The 26,764-nt window shown below is 35.5% G+C and overlaps 1 pseudogene; it reads left to right on the top strand.

Moving 5' to 3' along the window:
• The first annotated feature begins 21,285 nt into the window (after positions 1–21,285).
• Positions 21,286–22,221, top strand: LOC124232596 (olfactory receptor 4P4-like; annotated as a pseudogene).
• Positions 22,222–26,764: the final 4,543 nt, after the last annotated feature.

Genomic DNA, 26,764 nt, shown 5'->3' with positions numbered 1-26,764 from the left:
GAGCTTAATCTTCAATTTGTCTCATTACATTATGAAAAAAGGTGGCCTATTCTTGCGATTAAAGATGTTCATATGGATCCTAAATGACATCTTTAATTAGAATAAAAAATCATGGTCGCCTAGTGCCCAGGTCTTGGTTTCTAATACCATTCTCCAATAAAATGAATCAGGAATTCTTGAAGAAATGGCTGATTGTAGGACTGGGGCATGGAATGTAAAGATGAACTGGAAAATACTGCAGTCCTAGAACTTAAGGAAGTGCTAAAATACACACACACAGTGATGAGGATATGACAAAGGGACACAGGAGCCAACTGAAAGAGTCCCAATGGCCAAAGCTAGAAAAAAAATTTAGCAGTAAAATAGATAACACATAATTGAAATATAACTCAAAGTACAAAATAAATATCCATGAGTTACAATGATCTAAATAATTAAATAAATGAATGAATATAGGAGGAGAATATAGAAAAGAATCCCAAGTGATTTATATAGATACTCTGACCTCAAGCTCTTCACCTCTTAAGTGTGGGCCGTTCATAGTGACTTCCTTCCAAAGATCACAGTATAGGAGGAAGGAAAAGTAAATTTACAGAGAAGAAATGTGACAAACACTACCTCAGCCAGGTGATCATATTAACAAGTTTAACAGCGGTAAGTGACATTGAGAGCATGTACCTATTGATATGATGTGATGAAAATGAAACTTTCTCTTGTGGTCTTTCTCCCAATAATCCATAACTCCACTCTAATCGTAAGTAAAATATCAGATTATACCCAATTGAGGGCTTTCATACCAAATACACGACAAGTACTCTTCAACTGTCAAGTTCATCCAAAACAAGAAAAGTCAGAGAAACTGTCACTGTCTGGAGTAGCTGAAGAAACCTTGACAACTGAATGTAAGGTGGTATCCTGAATCAGATTCTGGGGAAGATAAAGGCTTTTGTAAACTAAACAATGAGTCTGGTTAAAGCATGGATTTTATTTAAACATAATGTAATAATGGCAATTAACTAGTTGTGATAAATGTATCACACTAATGTAAAAATAATAGAGAAATCTGAGTGTGGGTTATATAGGAACTCTCGGTATTATTTTCAATGCTTCCCTGTAAATGCAAACCTACTATAAAATATAAATTTTACTAAAAATGAATGGCTTATTTCATTTAACTCATCCTCAAAGTTTGTTCATGTTGTAGCATGTATTACAAACTCTTTCCTTTTTAATTCTAAATAATATTCCATTATATATCTACATATTCTATCTATTCAAGTATTGATGAATACTTATGTTGCTTAAACATTTCAGCTGTTGTAAATAACCCTGCTACGGACAGGAGTGTACAAATATCTCTTTGAGTACCTTCACTCAGTTATTTTGGGCATATTCCCAGAAATGGAAATGCTAAACCATATGGTAATTTTATTTTTAACTTTTTGAGCAATGCCATATTGCCTTTCACAGCAGCAGCACCATTTTGCATTCCCAAGAAGAGTTCACAGGTGTGATTAGTGATGTTGCACATGCTTTAATTGCTTATTGGCCATTTGTATATCTTCTTTGGAGAGGTTTCTATTCAAGTCTTTTGTCCATTTATGATTTGGGTTATTATTTGTTATTGAGTTGTAGGAATTTCTTGTATATTCTAGATATTAGCCATTTATCAGATATATATTTGTGAGAATTTCTTCCTAACCAAAGGGTTGCCTTTTCTCTCTGTTGATTGTATCCCTTAGCACATGTAAGTTTTCAATTTCAATGTACTTCAATTTATCTACTTTTTCTTCTGTTGCCCATGTTTTTGAGGTCATATTCCAAAAAGTAATGCCTAATAAAATTGCCTGATCTATCCTCTCTACTTCTTCTAAACATTTTATTGTTTTGGCTTTTATGTTTAGGTCTTTGATCCATTTTGAGTTTATTGTATATATGGTGTAAGTTAAGGGTCCACCTTCATTCTTTCACATGCAGATATCTAGTTCTTCGAATACCATTTGTTTAAAAAACTGTCCTTTCCTCATTAAATGATCTTTGCACCCTTGTAGAAGTCATTTGACCATTCAGGTGATTTTTTTTTTTTGCACTCTATTCTATTCCATTGGTCCATATGCCTGTCTTTATGCCAGTATCACACCATTTCGATTACTGTAGCTTTACAGTAAGTTTTGAAATCAGGAAACGTGAGACCTTCAACTTTGTTTTTCTTTTCAAGATTTTCTTGGCTATGAGGTCCCTTGAAATTCCATATGATATTTTCAAATAAATTGTCTATATCTGCAAAACTATCATTGGGGTTTGATAGGGATTGTATTGAATCTGTATTGTTTTAAGTATTACTGACACCTTAACAATAAGTTCTCCAATTCATGAAAATGAAATATCTTTTAGAACGAATAGTGTATATACACCCATGCACTGCATAATGATATTTTAGTTTATGACAAGCCACATACACAATGGTGGTCCCATAAGATTGCTACCATATAGCCTAAGTCTGTAGCAGTTTCTACCATCTAGGTTTGTGTAACTACACTCTATGATGTTTGCACAATGACAAAATCACCTAATGATGCATTTCTCAGAATGTATCCCTGACATTAAGGACATAACTATATATGTATATATACAGAGAGAGAGAGAGAAAGAAAGAGAGAGATATTTGAAGAGATTTGTTATAAGGAATTGGCTCTTGTAATTATGTAGGCTGGTAAGTGCAAAATCTGCAGAGCCAATATCCTAGCTTGAGTCCAAAGGCCAGAAACTACTGTAAACTAGTAAGAGACAATGTCCCAATTCAGGTGCATAGGCAGGAAGCTGCCTTTGAATCAGGAAGAGTTAATGTGCCAGTATTCAGGCTGTCAGACAGGAAGAGTTGATGTTTCAGTTCAAAGGCTCTCAGGCAGGAAAAATTTTTCTTGCACAGTGGACCTCAGCTTTTTGTTATTTTCAATCCTTCAACTGATTGGATGAGGGCCACCTGCATTAAACAGGGCAATCTGCTTTACTTAGTCTACTGATTCAAACATTAATATCATCCAGAAGAACCTCACACACACAACCCCAAACAATGTCGATATAAGGGATCAGCATGATGCAGAATGAAAGACAATCATGATCCCTATGAACTAAATTATGACACAGTGCTGGACAGCTGACATAGCCCGGATGTAGGACGATACTGCTGGCCTTGCAAGCTGAAATCAAACTGCTTCTGGAGGTCCTTAACGACAGGGTGATAAAAAGCATTTGCCAGATCTCTAGCTATGTATCAAATACCAGATCATCTGTTAATTTGCTCAAGCAAGGAAACCACATCTGGTACAGCAGCTGCAATTGAAGTCTTCACCTGGTTAAGCTTACAGTTATCCACAGTGATTCTCCAAGATCCGTCTATCTCCTGCACAGGTAACATAAAAGTGTTGAATGTGTATGTGCTGGGAATTGCCATGCCTACATCTTTGAAGTCCCTGATAGTGCACTCATCTCTACAGTCCCTCCAAGATTCGTGGCATTGCTTTTGGTTTACTATTTTCCTAGGTAAAAGCAGCACTAGTGGCTTCCAATTGGCCTTTCCCACTGCAGTAACCCTCACTCCACAGGTCAGAGAACCAATGTGGTGATTCTACCAGTTGTTAAGTATTTCTATTACAATTATGCATTCTGGAACTGGGGAATAAAACACAGCATGAGTTCAGTGACCCACTGGATCCACTGTGAAATAGACTTGAGCTAAAACTTCATTGAAATCTGACCTACTCTGACTGGTGGAACACAGCATTGTTTTTGGATCTCTTGGAATCATTGTCAGGTCAAAGCCAGTGTACAGCAGTTCCTGAAAGGTCTGATTATTCTCTTTTCCACAACGCACAGTTATCCTGATAAAATATCATAGGTCCGTCTAGGGATGACTGTGAGAAAGAAAAATATGCAAATTTTTAGCAGTCATCCAGGGTCCTTCCTCAAGGGGACTCAATCTCCCATTCATTCAAAGAATTAGGTCTGTAAACTGGCTCCAGACTGGGAATACGTTATGAGGCCATGGCTCTGCTTTTATGATTCAAGCTAGACTTTTGTTTACTTAACCTAAAACTTTTCTGCTGACACAGATCAAGCAAAAATTGAGTTGGCTTCCTCTCTATTTCACTTCTGGGAACACCATGATCAACCAGCCAATACTATAAATTTTCTTGTGTTGATTATTCTGATTGTTGTTTTGACTCTACTGTGCATTATAGCGATCATGCGCACCTTGGCTTTGGGAGTTGAGGGCCACCCCTTGGCCACAGTTACCCAGGATCACAATACTCCCACTGCATTTAGATTTCCTGGTTCAGTGACCATAGTTCCAATTAGAGGTCTGGCCTACAGATAAAAGGGATCACAGGGCTTTTCAAGGATGCCAGGGATCCCCCATCAGAATATTTTTTATGGTTGTGATGAAAGCTATGTCCTCTGTACCCTCCCATTGTGATGGAGTAGATCTTAAATGACAAATGCGCTCTAACATTCTTTCTAATTTCCTTACTCCATTGAATTCCTTCCTCTACATTAAACCAAGGCATGTCTGGTATTTCTAAGTATCACACTGTGAGCCACCATTTCGTTCATGTGTTAGCTACCAAACACACAAACTGACAGAGCCTTTCTTAACTCTAAAAGCTACAACATTAAATGCAGAATCTCTGCTTAGTGAGCCCACATTGAAATATTCAGCCTGATCAAACTTTACATTTTTTCCATGAGTACCCCATACCTTTCATATCCATTCCAACATATATTTCTAAGATTTTTGTCTCTAATTAGAAAATGCAAGTAGTTACTTTGGAGTGTAGTGCACCTCCTCATGAATCACACTTTGTACCTCACCTTTAGGGCCCTGCTTGGACTTGTGTCTGGTTATAGGTTCAGAAACAAAGCGATGGGATGAGTCCTTTGGAGAATCAGAGTTATCTTTTATGGTAACTGCCTCAAGGGAGGCTATAACAGTTTCCTTAGGCAATGCAGGGTTAAATCCTTCAGAATAGCAGGAGAAGCCACTTCCACTGGGAGTGGAGAGGCCTCTGCTACTACAAAAGAAGTTCATCTTCTCTCTATTCTGTCTTCTCAGCTTCCTCATCCATTCAGTGATCTGATTCAGAAGGTATGTTTCCTTCTTGACCCTTCTTTCTCAAATCTTCATCCTATATCAAGTTATTAGTTTATAACTCCTAAACATTTTTTGAACCTTTTTCTATCGCTCCATGTTAGTTTGACTTTCTTAGATGCAAACTCTGAGATGGGGGTTTTTATAAAACTGATTTAGAAGGTAAAGGCTTGAGGGAAGCTGACTACGGTGGGAAAGAAAGGATGTGGTCTCAACTGGTGTCTGGCTTCAGCTTGGAGCCATGGGAGCCCTGAAGTATACATTGTACTACAGAACTGATTCCACCTTGAGGCAAGGGCACCAGCCTTTTGTACCCTCACTTCAGTCATTAATTGGCCACTGTTGGGCCCCAGGGGAAGCAGCATCAATTTTCTCCGGTGCAATTGTCCAGAGGAGATGAGGCTATAAGCTTTAGTAGCCCAAACACACAGCATCTGGGGCCTAGATGCACTAACCCAGTGAAGGGGATTTGTACTGGATGCAGCAGTGTCCACCACATACTCCATCCTCAATGGCACCATCAGAGTTTAGGCATCCATCTTTTCATACCTAGATCATTACAAAACATCATAATTGCTCTCCTTCTGCCTGTTCTGTCTCCTTCAATTCACTTCCGATATCACAACCAGAATTACCATTGCAAAACTCAAATCTAACTACATCATTCACCAGCTTAAAAGACCTTCCAATATTTTCCCCATGGTACTTAGCATTAAGCCTCAACACAATTATGAGACCCTTCTTGATCTGCCCTGCTCCTGTCCCTCCAGCTTCATATCTTGCCATTTACCCTTTATAAGGCCAGTGTCCAGCATGTTGCCTGGCACACAGTAGACATTCATTAAATAATTGTTGAATGAATAAATGAAGTAAGAACTGCAGCTCTATTGAATTGAGTAGGTTTTCTGCATGCTTATTTTCACCTTCTGGCCTTTGTTACATATTCTTTCTCATAGGAATGCTCTTGCACTAACTGATGCTTCTTCACTCTGCTGACTCTTTTTCACGCTTCAGATCCCATTTCTTATGTCTTTTCTTCCTGGAATCTTTCCTGAAGCCACAGGTCTTTGCTGTGTGTTCCTCAAACATGCTTTCCTACTACCTTTTGCTACTACTATTTTATCATTTATAACCCTATATTGTAGTTTTCAGCTGTCTTCTGGGTGTCTCTCAATGAATCTTAAGCTTTGTTAAGACCTTGGTTCCTCTTTATTCACCACTGAAGCACCAGCAGCTATCAATGTGTACATTCCTTATGTTCAAAAATGATTGTTTGTTAATGAATGAAGGAGGGAAGGAACGAATGGAATATATTTACCCTGGCATAGCTTTTTGTGTAGATGGAGCTACATATTTTTAAAAATGGCTTTTCATAATTAAATTTTACCAAAAAGTAAACCAATTAACGGCGAAATATAACATCAGCAGTCCACATTCCTAAGATGATAAAATCTTGCTGAAAGCAGAAAGAATACCGAGGTAAATTACTTGTTCATTCATGAGAATTTCAGTTTCAGTTTTATTTCTCCTGAAACAATTTAAGAAGGAGTAAAAAAAAATTGTGGTTTCCCTAAGAAATCTACCTAGAATTCTCCTCAGAGTCTGAACCAGATAAAAGTAGAAAAAAAAAATCCCTGGTCTCCAGTATTATTCTTTTGCTGTATATTTTATTGACTTTTTTTCATCATCCTTTATACATTTATCTATTCATTCAATGTTTATCATGCACGAGATGTTGTTCTCCTTGTAGAAACTTTGTTAGTTAACAGGCAAGTATTTTATGGAGTACAAATGTATACTCAATAAATGGAGATTCCTGTGTGACATTAAGATATTCTTTTATTTGAGTCATTAATTTTTCTGAGGGGTGATCAGCATTAGATGGTGACAGGAGCAATACAAAATGATTCTGAAACCTACACAGAAATTTGGAAACATGGTGTAATATTCGTCACTTACCCCTTAAGGTTAAACGGCCTATTGATTTTGTATACCTGAAGTATTTACATATCACAATATTTCAGTCAACATATTATCATCAACTGTCATATATAAAAATGAGCAGAGTTATTAATAAAAACTATTAGAATTTAGTTATAGGTAATGAATATATAGTGTCCATTAGCTCAGCCCCTAGCTCGATCAACGGTAACTATTATAATTATCTTACCTTTCTATCATCATTGCCTAGCAGTGTGTCACAGCAGTTAAGAGCATGGTCTGAGAAAAATCAGGTAGATCCTTGTTACTGGTTCTTCAATGCATCTGTTCTGATACCTTCTCGTTTCTGTCTGTTTCGTCATCCATAGAATTATGGGTAATAACAGTGCTTACTTCTTTGGACTGTTATAGAGGTTACTGCTCAATACTGATATATTTTTTTAATTTCTTTTACTTTTATTAGAATATAAGCTCATGTATCCGTATACATGGATGAACTAATAAAACTAAGCCCCAGTTCAGTAGAATTTTTCAAATGTGCAAATAGTGGTCCTGAGTTTGGATTTTCTCCTTTTTCTTGCACTCATTTCTACTCCTCTCAGTAAAGAATCTATGATGTGTAGCTGTCATTTGAATTTCTTTATCCCATAAGTCTTCCTTGTGGAGATCATCCAAAATGTCCTTTTGAGCCTTTCCTCAGTTGAATCAATGTTGGTCTCCAGGCACATTTCTTTGTCACCTGAAATAACTTTCCTACTACACAATTTCCTAATGGCATTTTTCATCTGCTCATTTCTCAGGGTATAGATTAAGGGATCTAATGTGGATATTACCATGGTAGGGAATACAGCAAATGCTTTATCGGTTGATAAAGTAGCTATGGGTCTCATGTACACAAATGCAGGGCACAAAGAATAAGATGACCACTGTGATGTGGAAGACACAGGTGGAGAGGGCTTTGCACCTCACCTCCCAGCTGTGGGTCCTTAGGGAGCACAGTATAACCACATAGGGGGACCAAAAAGAGGAGGAAGTTTTACACACAGATGAACTTACTATAGGCAGCAATGAAGAGCCCTAGACTGTGGGTATCATGGCAGGCAAGATTGAGAAAAGGATTCGGATCACACATAAAATAATCTGTGAGATTAGGACCACAGAAAGGTAAGCAGAAGATGAAGAGGATATGTATGGTGCATGAAGGAAACCTCTCACCTGTAACACTTTCATTAGCAGGCCACATAGCTGCTGATTCATGATGGTTGTATAGTATAATCGCTTTCAGATGGCCACACAGTGTTTACAGGCTATCACACTGAGCAGGATGACATCAGCACCGCCAAAGAAATGTTTGCCAGAGCATTGTGTCATACATGCAGTGAACGGGATGGTCTTCTTTTCATGGTGTGAATCTATGATCAGTTTCACGGTACTGAGAGATGAATAGCAGGCATCAATAAAGGAGAGATAAGCCAGGAAAAACTACACGGGGAACCCCAGTGATGGGCTGGCAGTGATGATGACCATGAGGAGCACATTTCTTACCAAAGAAATGATGTAGACGACAAAAAACACAGCAAATATGATTTACTTCATCTTTGGATTCTCTGTGAGCCCCAGCAGAACAAACTCTGTGATGTTCCTATTGTCCATGAGCTTTATCTCATGGTCAATTATATTACCTGAAAAAAAATCACTTTTTATTAATGAAAACTTGAATTCATTAAACCTCTCCCTCTAACAAATAATAAATTCCTGGATTCTAGTGAGTAGTGAATTCTTATGACATTTTTTGAAATACAAAAATGTTCTGAGTTCTTGAAGACAACTTAAATTATCTCCTGAGTGAAGATTCTGTTAAGAATATAAACACAAGGAATTGGAAACACAGAGGCAGGAGATTGTCTGTGAGCAGTTAATCATCTGAGATGACTAAGACTAACGTGAAGTAGTAGATGGTGCACATAGTAGCAGTTAAGCTTGACGAAGGAGGTTGAACATGAATTCACATTATTATAAACAATGTTGAACTCGTAATCTACTTCTTATATGACCATAATGATTATAGTTACTTTCATACTATCTAGAGGCAAGTGTATATGAGTGTTTATGTCGCAATTTCATCAACACATATGCACATAGGAACACATTGGAATCCCCAAATATTAATAGAAATGTGATTCTTCTTTCATTGAAGATTCCTTTCATCTTGACTTCTCCCTCAGATCCATTTTCTTTCTTTCCAATCCCCCTGCAGACATGGGCCCCCAGATTCTTCTGCAAAATGTTGAAAATGACCTCCATAGTGGTTAAGTGTATTAACTTCAGAATTAGAAAGACCAGACTGGAATCTTCACTTTTCCACTTGCAACAACTTTTATCTGGGATGCATTGCTTTGGCACCTCACAGCCTTGTTTCCTCATCTTTAAAGTGGGAATAATAATAACCACTTCACAGGTTGTTATGAAAATTGATTGAGAAAACATATATGAACATATTCTCTACACTGCTATAGATACATAAGGATTTTTATTTATTTTTGTGACCGTGTATTCACCTAGGAAACAGAAAGAATTGACATTTTGACTTTTTCATTTTGTGTATGTGTGTGTGAGGAAGACTGGCCCTGAGCTAACATCCATGCCCATCTTCCTCTACTTTATATGTGGGAACACCTGCCACAGCGTGACTTGATAAGTAGTGCATAGGTCCATACCCAGGATCCGAACCAGCGAACCTGGGGCTGCCAAAGCAGAACTTGCAATCTTAACCACTGCACCACTGCCCGGGCCTCTCCACTTTACTTTTAAAGAAGGCACAGAGACTTGTCATCTACAACAGTTGATCCTGAGAAGGGTGCTCCATGTTCGTGCTTGGACTAAACAGCTGATAATTTATGTCATTTAATATTCATATTTATGTCTTTCTGTATCTGAAGTGTACTTAAATTTTGTTTTCACTCTCAAAATTAGTCTTGATTGTGAAAGGAGGTGTCTCATAGCAAAAGAAGGGTGTCTCCGGTCAGAGAGCAGGGTCCTACTATCTGCTTAATCTCTGTGACACTCAAATTTTTCATTTGTCCAATTACGTTAATGATATTTACCTCCATCTTTTGAAAAATTGAGTTGAGGATGAAATGCTCTACTACTATATTTGAAAAGTGTTGAAATACAATGATTACTATATACGAGGAGTAAAAATCTTCAACACGCTCCAGCACTATTGAAAACTTACCTTATAGTTTTAGATGATCTTAGTGATGTTTGGGGGTGTTCAGAAACAGTTCCTTCTTCAAACTGACCTTGTCTTGGGATAAATAAATTTCAAAGTGAAAAATATGACACACTCAGAAAGAACCTTTTCAGACAATTCGATATGAAATCAACAGTTGTTAAGAAAGTGTTTTCATAAGTCTAAATCTTTCCTTCTAGCCTAAAGCCTCATTTTCACAGATAACCCGGGTTTAAATATAGAATGGATTCGTTTGAAACACTATGGAGAAATGATCTTCTGTAGATGGTCCCATAGGCAAAAGGCAGAAAGTGTGGAGGAGATACATTCAAATGGGTCATTCCACCCATGATGAATTTACTCTGAAGATGTTAACACCAAAAAAATATCTTCGCTTTGCACTGCATGGATATTTGAAGAGGTTTTTATAAAGTTTCAAGGACTTTGTGTTGTATCTACTACTTTCTCTCCCAGGAATGAATTGCCTCCTTTGAGAAAAGTCTTTGTCTTAGCAGCAGCTATTCTGGACAGACGTGTTTGAGGAACACTCACTCATTAATGGGGAATTGTATTCCCTGCCCTTGAAAGGTGAACATATGACAATCCCCTTTCTCAATCTGAACCCTGAGAGAACTTATGTCTTCTTATCAATTTTAAAACTTTTCGGGAAACGCTCTCTTGATTACTTGAGAGCTAAAGTGGTGAAGGCATAAAATTAATGAGCCATTTTAAAGTACTTGACTATAAAAATTGTTTTTCACATTCATCAGAGGGCTGTGAAATTAAGCAGAAACTCTAAGTTTCCCAATTAGTTACCTCTGGGACTCATGGTCTGGTCGGTATGGAATACCAGGCAACATTAAAACTGTGGGGAGATGTCTAAAACACAAGAAGAGGGTTCTAATTTCAAACACAGGAATTGTTCCACGCTTCTCACTTGGTACTGTTAGCAATTTTCATTTGAGCCATTCTAGCAGGTTTGTAGTGACAAATTATTGTGGTTTTAGTTTGCCTTCCATGATGACTAATGATATTGAGCATTTTTTTGTTATTACTGTCTATTTGGATATATTTTTGAAGTTTCTTTTCAAGTTCTTTTCACAACTCAAAAATAGGAGTTCTGAGTTTCTCATAACTGAGTTTTAAGCATTTTTTATATATTCTAGATATAGGTTTTGGTCATATATACGTTTTGTGTATAAAAATAAAATATATATTTATATTTAATTTATATTTAAAATCTCATATATAAATATATAAAATCTTATATATAAATTACATATAAATTTTTTTTTTTTTTTTTTTTTGGTGAGGAAGATTTTCCCTGAGGTAACATCTGTTGCCAATCTGCCTGTTTTTGCTTGAGGAAGATTGTTGCATTGTTGCTGAAGATTGTTGTTGTGACAATCTCCCTCTATTTTTTATGTGGGATGCCACCACAGGGTGGATTGATGAGAAGTACATAGGAACGCCCCCTGGATCTGAACTCACAAAGACTAGTCCACCGAAGCAGAGCACATGAATTTCACCACTATGCCACTGGGCCAGACCCTAATATAAATTTTTATGTATAAAATATATAAAGTTTTTTCTCAGTCTATGGATTGCCTTTTCATTTTTAAAAAGGATGACATCTGATAGGCAGAAAATGTAAAACTTTGACAAGTTTCATTTTGTCAGTCTTCCTTATGATTCCTACTTGTTGTGTCATGTGTAATAAATATTAGCCTACACCAAGGTCAAAAATATTTCTTCTAGAATTTCTGTAGCTTCCAATTTAACATGAAGACTTCTGACTCATTTCAAGTTAATTGTTGTATACAGTGTGAGGTAGTGGTTGAAGTTCCTTTTTTCTCATATGAATACCAATCGATCTAGCATAATTTGTTGAAAAGTCTATTGTTTCCCCATTGAGTCACCTTGACATCTTTGTAAAAATTTCAAACATTTGAGTATATTTCTTGACATTCTGTTGTGTTGCAATGATCCATATGTTTATCCTATGTCAGTGCCACACAGCATTTTTTATAGAAGCTTTATAGTAAATCTTGAATTTAGGTAGAAAAGGTTCTGTAATTGTGTTCTTTTTTTTTTTGAGATTTATTTGCTATTCAAAGCTCCTTTAAAATTGTCTATTTCTACATAAATTTCAGAATAGGATTGTCAACATCTCCAAATAATTTGCTTTATTTTTATTGGAATTTGATATTGTAAAATTGATATGGTAAAAATGTCGACTCTTTTAACCCATTAACATGGCATCTCTCCATTTATTTATGTATTGACTTTCAGCAATTTCTGGTTGTCACATAGAAGTCTTGAATGTATTTTTAAAACATATCTATTAAATGTCATGTTTTTTAACAGTATTTTACATAGTACTTTGTTTCTAATTTCAATCTCTAACTTTATTATAGAAATGTATTTGATATTTTGCTTGACATTGTATTCTGTGACCTTGTTAAATTAACTGCTTAGGTCTGTTAGTTTTTCTGCAGAGCACAAAATGTTTCTACCTATGCAATCATGTCATCTGCACCTAAGTATATTTTTACAATTTTGCTCCTTCCTTTCCAATTTGTAAGTCTTTTATTTTTTTTTCTTAACTTATTGTAATGAGTGGAACCCAGCATACAATGCAGAACAAAAATGGTGAGTGGACAGACTTATTTTCGATCTTAGAGAGGATTCATTATTAAGTGTGATGGTAGTTGTAGGTTTTATACAGATGCTGTTTATCATGTTGAGCAAGTTTCTTTCTATTCTTCATTTGATAAAAATTTTTTATCATAAATCTAAATTGAAATTTATCAATTTTTATGCATCTATTGACATTATCTTGTGATTATTCTCTTTCTTCTGTTAATTAAATGAATATTGATTGAGTTTTGAATGTTAAACCACGTTTTATTCCTGGTATAAACTCCACATGTTCATGTGAATTATTTTTTTTAATTTGGCATATTTTTGATAGTATATGGTTTACTATCTTTGTGTATATGTTCTAGAAGATATTCATCTCTCATTTTATTTCTTGTAATGTGATTTAGCATTTGGGCAATGCTGGCTACCTAAACTGATGCGCTTAGTGTTCTCTCTATTTTCTGAAAAAATTTGTGTAGAATTTGTATTATTTATTTTTTAAATATTTTGTCAATTTAAAAGTAAATTCATTGGGCGTGGGATTATTTTTGAGAAAGATATTAACTAAAAATTTGCTTTTTTCAAATGGTATAGGAATATTTAGTTTTTTTGTTTCTTCTTGAGTCAGATTTTATAATATTTTTACAAATAATTGATATTTAAGTTGTCAAATTTTCTGGCGAAAATTTGTTCTTGATATTTATTACTATTTTATTAATGTCAATAGAATCTGAATATGTAATACTATATGCACTTTCCTTTTTAATATGAGTAATTTGTCTCTTCTCCCTCTCTCTCCTTTTTCACTGTTTCCACTCCCCATTAATCTAGCTAATCAGTTTTATTGAGGTTTTAAAAAAATCAGTTTTTTGTTTCATTGATTTTTCTATTTTTTTAATTTTCTATTTCACTAATTTTTTCCTTATCCTTATTATTTTCTGCCTTCTACTTATTTTCTCTACTCTTCTATTGTTATAGGTCAAAACATTTGGCAATTGATTTTAGACGCTATTTAGTTTCTAACATATATATATATATATATAAGACATATATGATAGTAATATAAAATATATAGTATATATAATAATATATCGAATAATATATATCAGATATATAATAACTATGTATATATTATATCTGATATATAAATATATTATGGTCCAAATTTCTGTCTAAAGATTTTACTGCTTCCCAGATATTCAAATATGTTTTTAATTCAATTTCATTTATTTCAAAATTTTTTATTTTGTAAATTTTTTTAGCTGAGGTAAAATTCTTATGAAATAAAATTAATCATTTTAGCCATTTAAAAATGTACTATCCATTGACTTTTATACATTCACAATGTTGTGCTATCATCACACCTTTCTTATTACAGAACATTTTCATCACACTGCACAAATTAAGCAGTCAATTGTCATATTACAATTCCTCCAGCCCAAGGACCTGGAAACCACTAATCAGCTTTCCATTTCTATGGATTTGCTTATTCCGGACATTTCCCAGACAGACATACCTTGGAAATATTGTGGGGTCAGTTCCAGACCATTGCTATATAGCAAATACTGCAATAAAGTGAGTCACATAAATTTTTTGTTTTCCTGGTGCTTATAAAAGTTATGTTTACACTGTACTGTAGTGTTATAAGTGGGTAATAGCATTATGTCAAAAAAAACTGTTATACCTTATTTAAAAGATGCTTTATTTCTCAAAATGCTAAGCCTCTTCTGAACCTTCAGGAAGTCGTAATCTGTTTGGTGGTGGATAGTCTTGTCTCAATGTTGATGGCTGCTAACTGATCAGGGGAGTGGTTGCTGAAGGTTGAGGGAGTTGTGGTGATTTTTAAAAATAGCCAAAATGCAGTTTGCCACATTGACTGACTCTTCCTTTCACAAACAATTAGCATGCAATGCTGTTTGATAGCGTTTCACCCACAGTAGAACTTCTTTAGAAATTGGAGGCAATCCTCTCAAATCCTGCTGCTGCTTTATCAACTAAGTTTCTGTAATATTCTAAATTCTTTGCTATTGTTTCAACAATCTTCAAGCATCTTCATCAGGAGTAGCTTCCCTCTCAAGAAACCACTTTCTTTGCTCATCCAGAAGATGCAGCTCCTCAATCATTAAAATTTTACCATGAGATTGCAGCAATTTCGTCACATCTTCAGGCTCCACTTCTAATTCTAGGTCTCTTTCTATTTCCTCGGCATCTGCAGTTATTTCCTCCACTGAAGTCTTGAACTCCTCAAAGCCATCCATGAGGTTGGAATCAAGTTCTTCCAAACTCCTGTTAATGTTAATATTTTGACCTCTTCTCATAAATCATGAATGTTCTTAATGGCATCTAAAATGATGAATCTTTCCAGAAACTTTCACTTCACTTTACCCAGGTCCATTAGAGGAATCACTATCTGTGGGAGCTATAGCCTTAAGAGTGTATTTCTTAAATATTAAGACTTGAAATTCAAGATTACTCCTTGATCCATGGGCTGCAGAATGCACGTTGTGTTAGCAGGCATGAAAAGAACATTAATCTCATTTTACATCTCCACCAGAGCTCTTGGTTGACTAGTTGTATTGTCAATGAACAGCAATACTATGAAAGGAATCTTTCTTTTCTGAGCAGTATGTCTCAACAATGGGCTTACGATATTCAATAAATCCTGTTGTAAACAGATGTGCTGTCATCTAGGCTTTGTTGTTCCATTTATAGAGCAAAGGCAGAGTAGATTTTGCATAATTCCTGAGGGCTCTATGATTTTCAGAATGGTAAATGAGCATTGGCTTCAACTTAAAATCACCAGCTGCATTAGCCCCTAACAAGAGAGACAGCCTACTTTGAAGCTTTGAAGCCAGGCATTGACTTCTCCTCTCTAGCTATGAAAGTCCTAGATAGCATCTTTTTCCTATATAAGACTATTTAATCTACATTGAAAATCTTTTGTTTAGTGTAACCAACTTCATTAATTATCTTAGTTAAGTCTTCTGGATAACTTGACACAGTGTCTATATCATCACTTGCTGCTTCACCTTGAACTTTTATGTTATGGAGATAGCTTTCTTCCTTAACCCTCAGGAACCAACCTCTACTAGCTTTAAACTTTTCTTCTGCATCCTCCACACCTTTCTCAGCCTTCAGAGAATTTAAGAGAGTTAGAGTCTTCCTCTTGGTTTAGCTTTAGCTTAAGGGAATGTTGTGGTTGGTTTAATCTATCCAGACCAATAAAACTTTCTCCATATCAGCAATAAAGCTGTTTTGCTTTCTTATCATTTGTGTGTTAACTGGAATTGCAATTTTAATTTCCTCCAAGAACTTTTCTTTTGCATTCACAACTTGCCTAAGAGACCCAAGAGTCCTAGCTTTCATTCTATCTTGACTTTTGACATGCCTACCTCAGTAAGCTTAATCATATCTAGATTTTGATTTAAAGTGAGAGACGTGCAACTCTTCCTTCCACTTGAACACGTAGAATTATTACTTGGCCTAATTTTGATATTGTTATGTGTCAGGGAATAGGGAGGCCTGAGGAGAGGGAGAAAGATAGGGGAACAGCTGATCGGTGGAGCAGTCAGAACACACACATTTATTGATTAAGTTCACCACCTTATGTGAGCACAGTTCATGGTGCCACAAAACAATTACAATAGCAACATCAAAATGACTGATCACAGATAACCATAATAATTAAAAAGTTTGAAATAATGTGAGAATTACCAAAATGTGACACAGAGACACAAAGTAAGTAAATGTTGTAGAAATGGTGCCAAAAGGATTGGTTCAGCGCAGATTTGCCACAAACCTTCAATTTGTAAAAAATGCAATATCTGTGAGTGCAGTAAAGTGAAGTGCAAGAAAATGAGATATGCCTATATAAGTAATGAGAGTGGACATTCTTGTGTTGTTTTGACTTTATGAAGGGAGGATTTGTTGGGTGTAGTTGCTTGAATGTTTAGTAACTTTTCTAAATGATTTTTGGAAAGACTGAATTTTCTATGAGGTGTGTTTTGCAGTGTCTCTTCTATGATCTTATTGCTTAGCTAGTTATTTGACAGAGATATGCTTGAGCAGTTTGAGCTAGAAAAATAATATAACATAGATCTAGAGCTATAATTTTTTGTGCCAAGAGTTTTGTACAATGTCACTTCTTTAAAATATGTTGAGGTTTTTTTAATGGTATAATACTTAATTTTGCAAATATTCCTTTTGTGCATGAAAATGATATGTATTCTTACTTAGATGTATAATTTTATGCATGCCTCTGTATACTCTTAAATTGTATTTTTCAGATTGTTTATATTCTTCGTATTTCCTGCTTTACTCACCAGTAATGAAAAAGGAGCATTGAAATCTTCCACTGTGAAGGTAGATTGATATTTTTCTTCATGTGGATTTATCTAACCCTGTTTCATGCATTTTGATGTCATATTATTATGTGCATGTGTGAGTCAGGGTAATGGAGCAAGAAGACCAAGTCAAATGCCATAACTGAAGAAGAGTATTGTAAGAGATTATTTTCAAGATGTGGACAGCTGTAGAAAAACCACAATATGTGCAATACTCTGGGACTAGTAAGAGTTGAATATGTTAGAGTACAGTGGGGGCACAGAAGGTGCAAGGAGAAGTAGAAATGAGGAATGGCAAAAGGAAGAATACATTACAAAATAAAGTAAAACTTTGGAGGGACCTTACATGCACCCACGAGGATCATCTGTTATGAACTAAGGACTATGATTACTCAACCTATTCCCTTTAGTTTCTACTGACACTCCTCCCCCCTCACAAATCAAAACTAAAATAAGGGGGGAAATGATTAAGCATTGTGCATTTCCCAATTCTAACCAGTACCCTAACACTAGAAAACACCCAGTAACACTAAATGATGTAGAATTGAATGATAAAGAATTCAACCTTTATTAAAAATATATCATGTTCTACGATAATTTCAGTCTTTGAGGAAATTATTCTAGCAGAGGAGAGAGATAGAAGAACAAATATCCATAGTATTTCATCAGTGCTATCACATTACAGAAGTATTGAATCATTCCTGTGAGAACCCTCAAGAGATAAACAGAAGTAAGTCTCAAACTTGTCTATATACCCAAATAATATATTGACTTTATTTTTATGATTATAACTACATACACATTAGCTGCTGTAAAATGCCTGTGGGAGTTTTTCCCTCTGGTCTTTCATGTGCTTTTAATTTGACGTATTCTCACCACTGCTTTTCTAAAAGTTTCCTTTGGATGGAAGGTTCACTGGAGAGCCAGAGGCATTCTACATCTATTTGTGGGTTCATGGCACAGTCACACAAACAAACGGAATCAGCCTGAAGGATCACCTTGATATTCCAAAGAAATGTAAAGTCTTCCTGAAGTAAGCATCCTGATTAGTGAGCATACATATATATATGTATGTATGTATTAAAATTAGGAGAAAATAATTGGGATTTTGAACAGCATTTTATTTTATGTAAAAGTTGAACTTAGCAAATTCAAATTTTTAAGTTTAAATTCTTGTGAAATAATTTTCTTGGTGGTTATTTTCAAGAGAAGTCATTCAGGAAAATCTGAATGATAATTTGAGGACAAATTGAGGGTTTTAAGCCTTTATTTGTATTTATGAGAAGGCATTTAAACATAATGGAAAACGTATGAACTTCCAAATCATCCAGAAAATGTTTAGGTATAGACCTTCCCCTTTGTGCTTGTGTAACCTTGAGTTCTATTTTCCTTATCTGCAAAACAGATCCAATAATACAATAACATATACCCCATCAGGTCATGGTGAAGATGAAATGCTTGGTAAATAAAAGTATTTAGTAAATTGTTTAAAACATATTATTGCTTTGTATGTGTTATCTAAATATTTTGCTTAAAACATGTCAAATAATGAAGCCCTTCACTTTCACAATATTTCTTTATTACAGATGTGATAAATAGTTAAAGAAACAGAAAAATCATAAAATGCACTTCATGATTTTATACTCTCCATATATTCTCATATTCTTAGTCATAAATCCCACTTCACAATAGTCTTTTTAAAAAGATTTTTTTCCCTTTCATACTGCAGTTGTCATGTCTTTTCAAATAATCCCTCTCAGAGATTTTTCTCAAACAATTTAAAGTTTAAAGAAGAGATATTTGGAAGAAAATCTCTAGCTGAAAAATATGTAAAAAGGTGGACTCAAAATTCTTTACTCCAAAAACTCTACCTATCTAAGCATATATGTGGGCGGGGGTGTGAGTATGTGTGGGTGTGTGTGTGTGTGTGTGAAAGAGAGAGAGACAGAGAGAGACAGAATCAGAGTGAGAGAGAGAGAGAAGGGACAGGGAGAGAGAAAGAAAGGAAAGAGACACAGAGTTTTTTTATGAATTAGACAGAGGCTGTAAAGAAAATGATTCGAGGATAGGACAGGGGATATTTCCACAGGAGGTAGCTTTATCAGAGGTTTCTATGGGCACTGCTTTGAAGAATGCTATTTTACATGGACCTGTCTTTTCCCAATTGATGTTCAATCATTGTAAGTTGAGCAGCACTGCTCCAAATCTTAAGAGATGTGGAGGTGTGCAACAATGTTCAGGGAATATTCTAAACCAAGAATTGCACTTCTAGAGTTTTGATTCTCTAGTTTTTCTACAGTTTTGTTATACAATTTTAATGAAAAGTTATCACTAATTTGTGTTCTTTAACTGATCAGATTCTTCCACATAAAAAAGACTAGGTTTAGATAGTCTCAATTTATACATAAAAATGTTCTTTGCTAAAATCCATTTTGAACCCAGAACAAACTTAAACCAACACCCATGTTTCTCCCTTATGCTTCCTGTATGTCTCCTATGAGTTCTTCAACCTATCTCTTCAGACGAAACATAAAATCCACAGAAAACAAATTAACTGATAAAAATGCTAATGTCTATTTTCTTTCACAACAGTTTGTTCCTCTCCAAACATTTTTGGGTGTACTGTTTTGTAGATTTGACAAGTTAGAATTTTAAGCTCTTTACTTTGTATATTCTTTACATGAACTTTATTTACTTTGCTCTTGGCATAAGGCAAAAAGATCCGTATAATTTGTTCCACTTGTCAGTTGAAGCAGGTGGATCAGAGGGAATAAACTGCTCAGTGCTAACAATAAAAATAATTAACAAGAAGTGAGACTGGATGCTCATCTTCAATCATTAAATGAGGGATCTGTTCACTATATCATATTGTTCTCTCACTGACATCATTAAAAAACAATTCATTGAAATTAATAGTCTTCTAGGAAAAACACGATTTTGTTGTGGATGACATTTGATTATGGGTAAAAAGTCAACATATTCACTCTCCGCTCCTAGGTATATTATATCAAAATGTTCTCAAAGTGTGTTTAAACAAGCAGATCATTACATAATCATACTAGGTTCTTCAACATGTCAACATAAAACAACCAGCCCTCTAAAATGTTTCTAATGTTTCAATAGCAACCTCTAATGTGTCATGAGAATAATTAGAAAAAAAGGTGAAGCTGCTATATAATAGTAACCTATATTCCTTCATTCAGATGCCCAGCACTTGCACCTTCAGTTCCCTAGTTCCTTCTCTCCATCTTCTGAATTTTGAGCAAACAAGCCAAGAAGGAGAGTCACTGAAACTATTGTGAATTAATTAAGGCTATTTCTCTGCTATGATGCAAAGCCTTGATTTTATTTTTATTTCAAAAATAAATATTTAGTTTCATTGGATATATGGAATGTTGGTGCATGATTGGGACTTTATGTATAAGTTATATGTAGCATACTGGAAGGGAGCAATTTGCCTAACATAATACAGATAGTTAATGGCAGAGATGGAGCAAAACCTCATATCTTTTATAGAGGTGGAAAACAGCTGGGAGACCATTTGATTAATGGATAATGTGGCATAGCTGTTAAAAGCATGGAAAATGACATCAGATACACTCATGTTGTAAATTGCGACTTAATATCTTAGTGATTTTGTGGAATGAAGTGAACACACCGTTTTCTATTTTTCATATATAAAGTGAGTATCAGAATTGTAACTAATGAGTTTTTATTAGTTAAGTGCGTACAAAATGTTTACAAAAGTTCCAGACATAAAATATGCTCTCATTGAATATTATTTGAAATATAATGATGCCAGTTATCAGAAAACGATTTAAAAGTCCGTAATGAATCCTTTATGGCCTAAATCACTTTTTTTCTGTGTTTAAATGTTCCAAAACTTAAAAAAAATATATTATTGAAGATATACTATGTTCTCTGTCATTTCAGATAAACCAAGGTTCTGTTGTATACTCTGGACTCACCTTAACCTCATGAGAAATCAGAATATCACAGAATTTGTTTTCTTGGGGCTGTGGGATAATAAGCAAATAGAGCTACTCTTCTTTTTCTTGTTCCTCCTCTGTTACATGGCCGTCTTAATGGGGAATTCCACCATCTTACTCACAATCGCTTGCAGCCATCTAATCCAACAACCCATGTACTACTTTCTCTGCCACCTTTCCCTCATGGACCTCTGCTACACCTCCACTGTGATCCCCCGGCTAATCAGGGATTTAGCTGCGGTAAGAAAAAATATTTCCTATAACAACTGTATGACCCAGCTCTTCACTGCCCACTTGCTGGCTGCTGTGGAAATATTCATCTTAGTGTCCATGGCTTTTGACCGCTATGTTGCCATTGTCAAGCCCCTGCACTACATGGTCATCATGAACCGGCAGAGGTGTAACATGTTGATCATCATGGCCTGAGTTGTGGGCTTTTGGCACTCTATTGCTCTACTTCTCATAATACTCAATTTACCTTTCTGTGGTCCTAATCAGATAGATCATTACTTATGTGATGTGAAGCCTCTTTTGAAACTGGTATGCAAAGATATTCATGTTGTTAATATCTTAATGATTGCAAATTCAGGGATGGTGGTGGTGGTTGTTTTTCTTGTCTTGGTAGCTTCTTATATACTCATATTATATAATCTTAGGACACGCTCCTCTGCAGGGCGACGCAAAGCACTCTCAACCTGTAGCTCTCACGTTATGGTTGTAGTTTTGTTCTTTGTGCCCTGTATCTATATTTATGTTCTACCTGCAGGGAGTGAGAACAAAGATAAGGAAATCTCTGTGTTTTATACTGTGATTGCCCCCATGCTGAATCCTCTCATCTATACCCTGAGAAATATGGAGATGAAAATTGCCATGCGGAAGGTATGGTCTCAAATGGCATATTTAAAATTAAAGCAACTAAGATAATATTCATTGTGCTTTCAATCCTGTGTCCTCAGGGCATTTATCATCTGAGATGTTTTGAAAGCATATAAGGTTTCTTTGGGAAGTTGGACTAAATGACCTCTGACAAAGTATGAGCCAAAAATGCAAGTCACTGTTATTCAGAATGTTATCTGCACTTTAGAAGGTCCAACTAGTTCCAAGTGTGACTACATTAATTTGAGTAATTCACATGCCCTTCTAAAGTGTGTCTCTAATCATGTCACAACTCCTCTCTCCAAAAATTTATTTGGAACTCTATTTTCCTTGGAATATAATCCTACCTTCTCATTTGTTTATCAGATATCTCCTGAAATAGGTCTGACTTGATTTTACTGATTTCAAAAATTTATATACTGGAAGAATGTGTGGTGTTATGGGGCCAGGGCGACCTGGGTGACTACTGACTCTGTAACCTTTTATCTCTGTGTCTTGGCAATTTGGTTTAATTATGTGAACCTCCATTTAAAAAATATCTGTGAAATATGGAAATATTATACTTCTTAAAGATGAAATATTAGTTTGGCTAACCTGAGTGAAGATTTAGCATCGCATATGGCATACAGGAAATTGACGTTAGGGGATTTTCCTCTTTCCCTACCTTTCTTTCTATGTTTCCCTTTGCTTGGATGCTTTCATCCAGCTACACGGAACCCCATGACATTCTCCAAACATTCTCTAAAATATCTCACCTCTATGGCTTTATTTCTGCCATCTCCTCTGCTTATAACGTCCCCACCCCTGTGCTTTAGTGTGCATGCCTTTCATATAATTCACACTCCTGATGTTTTCTTATTCATGAAGATTTCTGATTCCTGCCCTGTATTTTTTATTGGTATTCTGCTGAACATTTACTGTATTTCAAATAATCCTATGCCTGATACTAGTGTTTCTTCTTATGAACTGTTTTTCCAGTTTAACTGAGCCAGAAGGTAATGTGCTGTACCTTTATTTTTCTTTGTTTCTCCGTCTTTTTCAGAAATAAATCTGTACAAATTAAGATGGAAATAAACAGTTACTGAATTAAATTCAAAGGCACTATCTTTTCTTTCTATTTGACTGTATACGTTGTTCTCACATATCTAGAACGTCCACTTATGCCATTAACAGTCATGCATTAATAATAAGACAAGTAATGTCAGGGAGGCTAAAATTTTAACATACATCATTATGTAACTATCAGGGAGAGATGGAATCTAGCAGACTCTCAGCCCCCATAATGTCTTTTTCCTTAGTTATTTTATGCAACAAGGAGGTACACTTTTTATTATCATTTATGCCCATCCCCTTTGAATCACATAATCCAATCCTTGGGATCTTGAGAATGGGTCAGGGAAAAACCCATCCCATCAGAAAGAATGTTATGCAACAAAACCAAAAAACCTTTTATTATGATTTGTTTTCTTTTCTCAGTGGTCCATTAGTTTTTGTTTGATTGTTTGTTTTGTTTTTTGTTAGCAAGATTGACCCTGAGTTAACATTTGTTGCCAATCTTCCTCTTTTTGCTTGAGGAATTCTTCTTTATCTGTTCATCCGCTTAATCCACTTAGGTTGTTTCTGCATTGAGGCTATTGTGAATAATGCTACATAGAGGTATCTTAATTTCAAGTAGATCATCCTTTTCCCTGTACCTAAATAATCATTTTTCCCAAAACATTTAGATTTTATCAAATATCTCTTAGACTAGCTGCTTCATCTGAAAGTGCAGAAATTAGTCTTATTTTACTTCACATTCAGATGTTTTGCTATAAAGTAAGCTATAATCTGAATTGGGTCTGTAGCCACACACCCTCCAGAACCAGTTCAACTGACCACATCTTAGCAACAGAGTAATTAAGAGTGGTCTTTCAAGAACTGGGATCCCTTGTCTAGTTCAGGACGTTTGGGAGCACTAACACCACGTCAACTGAGCCTTCGTAAATGCTCGATAAGTGAACTTTTTGGTGTCAAGGAGCTAAAAATCCCACCCTCAGCTCATGGTTATGCTGCCATTTTGTGAACATGTGTCCTATGAAGAGGCATGAAGATTAACATGCTTGCACGGATCATCAATTACCTCACTTTTCCTTACCTCCATTCATCCATCTCCACACTCCAGACTGCCCTGCCCTTCATCTCATAAATTGTCCCTGATGACCTGCTTGAGGAGACAGATCTGAGGGCACATGCTCCCGTCTCCTTGCAGATCAATCTCACAAAATAAAGCTACGTTTCTTTTTCCGAAAGCTGATGCCATAAAAATTTGCTTTCTTAAAGGTTTATTGGACAAGAGAACACCAATTTTGTGAGGTAACAAACATAAGCACCTTAATAGAGGAAAAGTAAAAAATATTAAAAATTTAAAAAAATATAAATGTGTTCATGGACAAACGTCTCAACATTATTAAAGTATGAATTCTCCCCACCAACATTTTTAGATTCCAGAATTCTCAAACAAAATATAAACAAGCACATTTTAAAACTTTTCAAATCTGATCTAAAATTTATATGGAAATGCAAAAGACCTAAATTAGGTCCCACAACTTTAAAAAACAAAGTTGGAGAACTTACACTATCTAATTTCAAGTTATATTATAAAACTGCTGTGTTCAAATGGAGTGGTATTTTCATAAAGATAGACAATAAGATCAGTTAAGCAGACTCAAGAGCTCAGTAGTAGATCTGCACATATATGGGCAGCTAATCTTAACAAAGGCCATAGTTAATTAAATGGAGAAAAGAATCATCTTTACAACCAATTGTTGTGGGCCTATTGTATATCTATACGTACCAAAACAAAAAAGAAAAAGCCTTTCATCTATACATCACATGCTAGACAAATTTATTAAGAATGGATCTTAGACCTACATGTAATACATAAAAGTATAAAACATTTAGAGTAAAACACGGGAGAAGATTTTTGTGACCTTAGATTTTAAAAAGAATTTTAAAAATTGCACCAATATTATGATTCATAAAAACAGAAAATGATAATTTTCACTTCATCAAAATTAAAAATATTCAGTAGACCTAGTATATGACCAGGGATGAATTCAAGAATTGAGGATGTAGGGGCCAGTTCAGTGGCATAGTGGTTAAGTTCATGCACTCTGCTTCTGCTCCCTGGGGTTCACCAGTTCGGATCCTGGGCATGGACCTACACACCACTCATCAAGCCATGCTGTGGTGGCATCCCACATAAAATAGAGGAAGATTGGCACAGATGTTAGCTCAGCAAAATGTTCCTCAAGCAAAAAGAGGAAGACTGGCAATAGATGTTAGCTCAAGACTGATCTTCCTCACCAAAAAAAAGGAATTGAGGATGTACATGCAAAACTTCTGTCTGCCTCTAAGGGGTGTCCTACTGTGTGTTTGTGTGGGGAGGATAGAGACATGACAACATGACCAGCTGTCTCCCTCTGTGGATTGATACAGGTAGACTTGAGTAAATTTTGGTCAACATTGTGTATAATGTTGTAGTAGACAATCAGTAAAACACTGGGTTACGATATCCTTTAATGCTGAAATGCTAAAATCCTTTATTTATTTTTACTTTTCCTACCTGCCAAGTTTATGGTAAAATAATGTCTATTCTTTTATCTTTCCTTTTCTTTGTCTCTCATCCTCCAACCATCAATTCCATCAATGTTAGCTTCTAACGAAAAGTAACCTTGTACAAATTATGATATCACAGGTCATTGATTATTGGTCAATCTGCGCTACACACTTAGAATCTTGATAATTGCCCATGTAGGACTATAAATATCTGTGTTCAGTTCTCTTTGTCCTACCTCATCTGAGATTTTACTGAAACCTAAGCTAATATTATTGCAGGCTACATTAGCTTCCATCTTATTTTTCAGAAAGCTGGAAGAACACAGAGCAGTCAGTTTCCAGAGTTGCTCAGAGTATAGACTTTTGGGCCTCCAGAGAAATAGGACCAGTTATTTTCCAAATAGTAAGCAAGCACATTATTGTGGACACTGACTTAGCAACATTTGGCCAGGATCTGTTTAGAAATGCCTTTGGGACTATAATTACTTAGACCTTTCAGATACCTACTAATGCTTGCATTGTCACTTGAGTTGATCTTCTGTTCTTCCAAACCAAACTCTCTTCATGCATAGGCATAAAATAGATGTTCCTAGGACCTAAATACTTGTTTTAGCTTTTGCAGGAATTTAAAAATACGTTTTGTTTATTTTTTGTTTGGGTTTTTATTAGGCTGTTAATTGGCATTCAAAAATTTCAGCCTGCTTTCCTGAGGAAAAAAGACTCACTTCTCCTTGCACTGCTGCTAGTTTTTAGTGAATATTTGAAGTCTAATTCCTTTGTAAACCTGTAGGAGGTTTAAAGCATGTTGCGATTTTAAATATATTTGCAGAGAATTATTCTGGATGTGTTTGAATTACTGGTTTGTAATTCTCTGCCTTTTATTTCAGATTTGTGTACTGGAGGCGAATTGGCAGAGTGAGTGTGTGAGGGCAGAATGCTTCCTGGCACACCCTAAAGTTAACCTGACAGCCCCTCAGATCTGATGGCTAAGTGA

The sequence above is a fragment of the Equus quagga genome, unplaced genomic scaffold, assembly GCF_021613505.1.
Source record: "Equus quagga isolate Etosha38 unplaced genomic scaffold, UCLA_HA_Equagga_1.0 HiC_scaffold_8307_RagTag, whole genome shotgun sequence".
Lineage (NCBI taxonomy): Eukaryota > Metazoa > Chordata > Mammalia > Perissodactyla > Equidae > Equus > Equus quagga.
This window is presented reverse-complemented; position numbering and strand designations above follow the sequence as displayed.